The sequence below is a fragment of the Cyprinodon variegatus genome, unplaced genomic scaffold, assembly GCF_000732505.1.
Source record: "Cyprinodon variegatus isolate N-32 unplaced genomic scaffold, C_variegatus-1.0 Scaffold712, whole genome shotgun sequence".
Lineage (NCBI taxonomy): Eukaryota > Metazoa > Chordata > Actinopteri > Cyprinodontiformes > Cyprinodontidae > Cyprinodon > Cyprinodon variegatus.
The window spans coordinates 266,818-275,513 of NW_015151165.1; the positions used below are offsets into that span (position 1 = coordinate 266,818).

At 36.9% G+C, this 8,696-nt stretch overlaps 1 protein-coding gene across 1 annotated transcript in view; it reads right to left on the reverse strand.

Annotated features, from left to right (window-relative positions):
- ovca2 (ovarian tumor suppressor candidate 2) overlaps positions 1–8,696 on the reverse strand; it is a 43,285-nt gene that overhangs the window by 34,170 nt on the left and 419 nt on the right. The gene's annotated exons all lie outside the window — the stretch shown is intronic.

Here is an 8,696-nt window from a genome sequence, read left to right on the forward strand (position 1 = left end):
TCCGTAGCGTCGTGAACGCGCATGTGCGCGCTTTTAGGAAATCCTATACACTACTGTTTATGCTCTAAAAACATTCTAAATGACTGCGTTTCAAGTAAATGCTGTATGCTACCCACTCAGGACACTTGGAATACATTGGACGAGCAGTATGGAGGAATATTGACACGTTTTTTGTGGACTTTTATGGACCTTTCTGTCTCGGGCACAATAGACCTCCATTATTTGAATGTCAGCAGACAGCAAGAAGCCTCCCAGATCTCCAGATGCATTTGAGATATCAAAAAAGTACTCCAGAGTGTTGTTCAGCATGGGGGTGAGTAGAAAATGAAGGCTAATCATATTTTGGGTGTACTATTCCTTTAAGTGAACAAAGACTATACTGATGAGCATACAGAGTGGAATAAAGGTGACAGCCAATGGGAGCATGAACAAATAAAAGCAAATGTAATGGTATAAACCTTAGTCAGTTAAACAACAGAGAGCTGTTCTTAACTAAATGTCTTGTTTACACTTGTGTATATAAAATGACAATATAATATAAATCTGTTCAAGTCTAACATGCTGCTTTCATTTTTCACATCTCTGATGTTTCTGCTATTTTCAAATATCCATTACTGTAAAAATGTCCATAGCTGTATATTGGTTTTTATTCTCCAGGTGCATAGTTTGATATTGTTAAAATACTTTATACTACAGTATTTTATTGTTTCTTTAAACTCTTCACTATTATGTTATTCTTATACATTTTTCTAGGGTTCAAAGGTTCACATTTGTTTGACCATTCTTTTCTATAATCTTGTTGCTGCTGTAAAATCCAGAGTATTCCCATTGTTGGACAATAAAGGGATTTTCTATATTATTATTGTCAATGTTTGGTTAAGCTATGAGGACCCGAATTCAGAGGCAGGGAGGCAGAGGTGAGTTCTTGCAGTTTTAATGAAATGATCACAGTTAACAAAAATCCAACTTAAAATGTCAAACTAACCAGAACCAAGGAGACATCAGGGAAAACAAGCACAAAGACCCACAAAAGGATGAGGAACCAGCACTGAGGAGTTGCAGAGGGAGAGTATTTATGGTTGACTGAACAAAGGGAGGACTAACAAGCTGATTGGGAGCAGGTGTGAACAGAGGCTTCTAGAAAAGAGCAAGGGAAAAGGAAACCAACACAAGAGGGCAACAGAGGGGAACAAAGAAAAGCCTGAGAAGCAGAAATTAAACCAATAAAACTAGAAAACAAAAGAAAAACATGAATCAACATGAAAGAGAAAACTCAAAGAAACTTAACAGAACCAAGACCATAACAATTATATTCTATGAGTATAAGTAAATCTAAACAATGACTGTTTAAAAATATATCTGCAAAATCTCTTATATTCAACAACAAAAAATACTTAGTTAAGCAAATTGTGCAGTATAACAATAACCATTAAAACAACTATTCCAATATTTGTATTATATTAAACTGAACTTCCAATATTCACCACTATTCGGTTCCAAGTACCTTTTTTCTCTGAGCACGGAGCAGCCTGCTTTGTTTGATTCACTAAGAATCCTGGGATAACCAAGGCTAGATAGGATACACCGGACCCGTCCTTCAAATCGGGCAAAAAGAAGGATGCCTTTTAAGGCCGCATAACAAGGAGTCTTGAATCCGACCAGACCTCAGCTCTGCACTATGTCGTAATTGGCCTTTGAATCTGGCTTTCAGAGAATGCAGCCCATGAATTTGAACGCAACCAGTGACTGAAAATGAGTAGTATAAATGGGAGACTGCACAAACACCAGGCTATTCAGCAGATTGGGAGCAGGTGTGGACAGATGATTCTTGAAGGGAACTAGGGAAAAAGAGACTAACACAAGACGGCATCAGAGGGCAAACAAGAAATATCTAAGAACACAAATACAATCAAAATAGCTAGAACAACACAAAATAGAAATGAGACCAATAAACTAGAAAACACAGAAAGGCATGAATCAAGGTATAACTGAAAACTCAAAAAAGAAAACTTAAACAGAGCCAAAAAGTGCAGAGTCATTACAGAAAATGTGACATTTAAATTGTAAGTTTATAAAAATGAACCCTACAAAATTTTATTTGAGACCTTAATAAACAGGCTTGAGCAGGAATGACATTTTCTTAGCAGATGTTTTATTTGGAAATGCAAATGTTATAAGGTGTATTTAGTCATAATCTAGCTTATGGCACATGCACAGAGAAATTCCTAAAACATCACACATACAAAGGCTGTTTAACAAGTACAGCAGAAGCAATACACATAAAACTCACATTGGAATTTCTCATTTCTATATCAAATGGGTTCAACTTTTCAGTTCACTTCAGTGCAGCTTGCCAGTACAAAAACATATGAATATAATACAAAAATATAAAATCACTTTATTATCCAAAAATGGGGAAATTCTGGAATTATGCGAGGGGCAATATAAGCTTAGTCTGTTTAGACTGTAAATGTAATAAATAGGCTAATTTCTAATTGATATATTGGAATTTATTTGTGGAGATGTATCTAAATATGTTAAAGGTATAGTGGACGATTTTGTTTTTCTGGGTGGATCATCTAAACAAGTGGTTCTCCTAATTGTCAATCATTCTGGTTATATGTTTACGTAAGGCAGTCCTACATGTTCGTCCTTAACTGGCTATCTTTTTCTGCACATGCGCACTTTCAGGCGTATATGTATACTCACCTTTCTCAACGCGGTTCTTTGAAAATGGTCGAGGGTCGTAAGAAGTGTATGAGAGGAAAATTTGGAAAAATTGCAAATCTTCTTTTGGAAAGTAAGCTTGTAAGAGCGATGCAAACAGCAACTTGTAAACAGAGTGTGCACAAGGAGAAATGGGCTCGTGCATGATCTTGCACACGTTTAATAGGCATTCCCTCTCTGGAGCAGGTACAGTGTTATACATGTGCATTTGTTTTCGTGGAGAGGGTGGGAAAATCCTCCCCTATACCTTTAAATTACAACAGTCATCAGCAAAAAAGAGCTGAAAGATAACAAAAAGTGAAGAGACAGGAAATGATAAAAATACCTATAAGTTCCTTATTAATGAATATGACTTTCTGTCTGTTTATCCCAAATATTTTTCCTCCTTAAACCTCTCAAATCACTGCAGCTTGTTTGAGTGTTCAAGGAGGAGCATGTTTGTTACTATGCACACACTCCAAGGTGAAGGCCAACGGGCTCCTCCGCAGGGACCCAACAGACACATATTGCTTTGGAGCCTCAAGGTAAACACACTACTTTGTCTCCCTCTCACAGCTCCCTCCCTCTGTATCTCATTTCCCCACACCCTGTAAAACAAGATGGACAGGTATAAAGTACAATGGGGAGAGCAAGATAAACGATGAGACAAGAGAAAGATTGGGGAGATAAAATAACTCCTTCATTCAGGGATCGTCCCAAAAGAATAAATGTAGCAGGTGAAGCTCCAAAGTTGAAAATTTACACTCTAATATTCAGAATGCATTACATTTGTGAATGACAATCTAACTATAAGGTAATGGTTTGCAAATTCTAAGAGAACATGACGCTGGCATTGTGTTTTCTTTTATTGTTCGCACAAGTACTTAAAGTAATAAGAGAAAGTACACTCTAATGAAAAAACTGCAAGGACGTGGTGCATGTAAGAGAATGCTTTTGAAGTGTGAGCAACTGTAGAACCTGAAGAGTAATTGAAGAACACACTCAAGCTGGAGTCCACAATGAGGACACAGTGATTTGTGGGCGAACGCAGCTACAAATTTGCTGTGGTTAACAACATGGAGGTCGATAAGCCTCATCATGTTACCCTTCAGAAGCAAAAAGGGGAGATGGGAGATGGCCTGCCTGAGTGTTGCAGTCCACGCATGTGTGAGTGTGTGTGTTAGTGCACAGTCGCTGTAAATTAAGGGATTTTGAAAAGACGCACAAATAGAACAAAACAGGCAAGCAGACCTTTATAGTGAAAAGGTCGTTCAAATAGCCTCAAATTTTCAAACTAATCAGGAAGGAACGAGCTGGACACTAATCGGCTGGTCAGAAGGTTGCAAAAGTTCACTAAAAGGTTAGAAAGGTCACAACAGCTCAGCACAGATCACCTGTCTATCATATCTGCCTATGACCTATCCATGCTAGGTGTTGCATTTATATTGTTAATGCAAGAGGAAAAACAGTATGATCAAAAACGTGCCTAAATAGAAATCATCTTAAGAGGAGAACAGAAAAAAATTATAAGTTAGCGAATTATAACAACTTTGGAGTGACAGACAGAATTACAACAGAAAAATGAGCTCCAAATTCAATGGGATTCATTTCAGACAGTCTAAGATTCACTAGTCACTTGAGTTCTTTTTTTGTATATTAGTTATAGAGTAGGTCAGACAATCTTATGAAAACTGATGAGTTATTAAAAATGCCTATCCTATGATGACAACTTTATTTTAGCTTCTGACATATAACTATGGTATATGGTAAATGGTCTGTACTTATATAGCGCTTTTTCAAGTCAGGGGACTTGACCAAAGCGTGTTTTACACTACATTCAGCCGTTCACCCATTCACACACACACTCACACACTGATGTTGGCAAGCTACATTGTAATCACAACTGCCCTAGTGCTCACTGACAGAAGTGAGGCTGCTTTACACTGGTGCCACCGGGCCCTCTCACTACCATCATTAGGCAATGCAGGTGAAGTGTTTTACCCAAGGACACGACACTGAAAGGGGCTCGAACCGACAACTCTCAGATTGCAGGGCAAGGCATCAGTCGAACATTGGGGCCCCTGGGGCAGTGAACCCCAAACTTGAAGAGTGGTTACAGCAGATCCCTGGAAATTCATCAGACATCTCGGTCCAGAAGAGTGCAGTTCTAGGAACAGCAAAGATACTGCGCAGAACCCTCAAGCTTCAAGATCTCAGGAAGAGGACCTGAGCTTAGAGGAAAAAAGAGAAGACTACCCGCAATAGGTGAGGAACAGTTTATATATATGGTTGCGACCTGGGGGACTCTGCTTTCCACCATGTTACTTCAGCCTATGAAGAAACAGTGAGGTGAAAAAGCCAACTGAGGTGTGACACTGTTGAAACATAACCTTGGCAAAATGTTTCCTTGGCAACTAGTCCATTCAGTAGTTTCTTGGGAAAAATAATAAAGAAAGAATACCTTAAAATATTAGTAATTGATTTATTATTGACTTATTTTATAAGCACTTGCTGAAATGTGGCCAAAGCACACTTCAACAAAAAAAAAAAAAAGAAAAAAAAATGCAGACTTATCACCATGTAAGCATATATCTGGCTTTCTAGCATACCAGTTGATTCCTGAAAGTAGTACTCAACAGTGCCTTACAAACCTAATTTTTAATGGCTATATGAAGCTTTATATAAATCATAAAATCAGCTATGTGGTAGGAAAAAATCTGAGTATGTCACAAATACTAGCTTTGTGTTGAATTGAGTCCATGCAGTCTGGTCATATCAAATTTTGTCATTTGGCCGTGCTATGTTGTCCATGCTCAAACATCAACTAAAGGTGTTGGGTAAACAAAAATAAACCAACACAACATTATAGAAAATTGCTAACCAACAGCTTAGATAACTCCATGCCCAACAAAAGTAAATTGGATTCTTAGAATACCCATTCAATGAAACCTGTTTAAATTATCCAACATCCTCAACCTAGCAGTTGAGTTAGAAAAACAACCCATAATTTCTTAGAGAGTATTTATTATTACAATTTTCATTTTTGATTTATTTTATTTTTTCAGTTTTTAAAGGAAGGGTATATAAATTTTCAAGCACAACTATGTGTTTGTGACAAACCTAATTCTTATTTTGTAAATATTACAGCAAAACCAACTGTAACTTTCTCCATTATTATGTTGATTGATGAGGTAATGATTAAGTTTACCTTTGAAATGCTCACTTTGAAACCAAACCAATCTCCAATGGAGCTTCTCACTGATCTTGTGTGATGAGCTATTATTTGATTTCATATTGATCCTTTAATTCTCAAGAAAATGCTTTAAAAATGTCACAGCTTTTTGTTTTACTTGTGCTGATTACCTGAAATACTCTCCTTATACTCTATACTCTTTAAAAAGCTGGAGCTCTTGTATTAATGTATCATAATTAAAAAGTTACATTGATATTATCATATTTGGCTGCTCAAATAATTGGTGCATATATTTGTCAAAATATATCATAAAAACAACCCTTCATGTCCTAATGTAAATCAATGTTTTTACCCAAGCGTGTTTAAAACATTCTTGAAACATTAATCAGCCGCTTTGGGTTGCAATTACTAATAGTTTTCATGTAATTTTAAAGGAAACAACAAATTATAGATGCTATAAAACAAAGAAAGCCTCAGGCTTAATGAGATTTGAGAACTGACAGGCACTCTAGAGAATTAAAAGACGAGAGATTATATAATTTCCTTTTCTTGTTCAATTATAAATATTTGTGATATTTCAAGTTCACAGCAGGAGGCTCTCTTAACTTGAACTTGAGATTAATTTCCCCAAAGTTTACGGCTGCTCACCAGCATTAATCAATTCATTCCACATCTCAAAGGAAAACAAAGCATTACTGTGCTCTAAAGCAGCTAATTTGCAAGTATTATTTGTTCCTACAACAGTTATTTCCTTGTTGATAGAAGTGGTTTATTTGTCCAGTCAGAGCTACTTTGGCTATAAGGCATTTATTCAAAACTCCATGAAATTTAAATTAATTCTGATGAAATCGGCTGATACAAGCAGTGTTTTTTTATTTTTGTTTTTTTTCTAGCAGAGTGGAATTAACATTTGTCTTTTGGATTCAGAGACAGATGGTGTTGTGGTGTTAGTCTGAGTCAAGATTTTCTTTTACTTTTTGCAATCTGTGGTTTAATGTCTATAGGGTGCTGGATGCTAAAGAACCACCTGTTATGGCAAGACATCAAACTTCTGTTTGGAAAACCATTAATCAGAACATGGAAGAAAATCAGCAACTGTTTTGAAAAAGAGGAAGCATCAAAGGCCATCAGAGTTGGACAATATAAAGATCAAAATACAAAAAAACAGAATAATGGTTTTAATTCTTAATTTTTAATAACCAGAATGTATTATTGTGTATTATGACTTTTTTCGTTGCTCTTAAGTTACATTCACATCATGCACGAATGAAAGGATTTTCATGTAATCCCCATTAATTAGTGTTTTTAGGTGCAAAAAAATGGTGGGTGATGAGAAAGACGTGTTTTGGAGCCATTCCAAATGGTGCATATTGGGTGATCAGAGCAAGGTCGCTCTCCTTTCATGTCACATTTTCCATTAAGGGACTGGGTGTGGTTGTGACATTTAGAGTAAAGGAGCAGAGGAGAGACTCTCCAGAGGTTGATCCGTTCGCCTGCTACAGTATGGCAGATCCTGATGCTCGGCCTGGGACAGGTAGAAACGATCATCCACCCATAAAATAAAAAAATTCTTAAAATTCTTTTCAAAAGGAAACATACTAGGAGATATTATCCAAAAGAAAAGGGATAAAACCTCCCAAGAGTAGCTGGCCTTATAAGATTATTCCAAGAGAGTGCTGAGGACTCCTACAGAGAACATAAAAGAAACCAGAAAAGTATTTAATGTCATGTAGCCCTGTATTATTTAAGATGAGGGCCTTCTTCATGATATAAAAATGACAATGAAGCTGGGGAAATTAGTAAAACTTGGCTTGTGAAACACAACAAAAATGGCATGCAGACATTTCCCTAGTTTTTGTTGTTGTTTTTTTTTTTTTTTACCAGCAATACAAATATCATTCATGACCAGGCAGTTAATCTGACACTTAAACCAGGCATGTTGTGGGAAAGATTTTGTAATAATGAGAAAGAAAACCTGGTGCAGGGAGGAAAACCTCTGCTAAAGACTGCTGAAGAAGAGCTGGTTTGACTGTAGAACGTTCCACACAAAACTGTTTCATAGGATATACATGATAGGATGACGGGCAGGAAGTGACTGGAAGGCAAGTTAAGAGGGCTAGACTTGCATAAGTCAGGAAAAACAGCGTAGTGTCCAGGAAAGCCGAACTCTAGCATTAGTGTTGCCAGGTGTAAGATAATTATCATATTTGTGCAACAACTTTTCTCTCCATGCGATGTATGATCAATAATTCCCAAGTCCAAATGTACTATGATTTGACCATTCCTTGATGTGTGATGTGGTTGTAATCGGTTGTCACAGAATTTTGCAACTGTCTGTCAGAATTTTTTGGTGGACCCTGAAGGCATCTCTGCTAAAGAGAGCATTTCTCTAATTATATTAATATATAATTAGAGAAAGATATAAATTTTCCCACAACAGTCCGGATTCACCACTGGCTGGAAAAACCCAGCCATTTGTGCTTTTCCAAATGTGACCGGCAAGTGATGTGTATGCATCTGCCTCAGAACAATGGCCATATTTGGCTAAAAGAAGTTATGAAAATTAGTGAAGAAACAGAAGGGAGAGAAGTAGGAAACGTTAAGAAGATGGCATGGCAGAGTCAGAGTAAGCAGCACCACCAATAAAGCTATTGAAAAGAGTGGAAGAGTCTATTCGTATGGTTGAGAGACCTGTTGCTGGTTTGGAGAGCCTAGTTTTCTGCCGGAGAGCCTAGTTTTCTGTGCTGAAGCACAGAGCTGTTAGCTGAAGTAGCAAAATAAAAATAAAAAATAAATA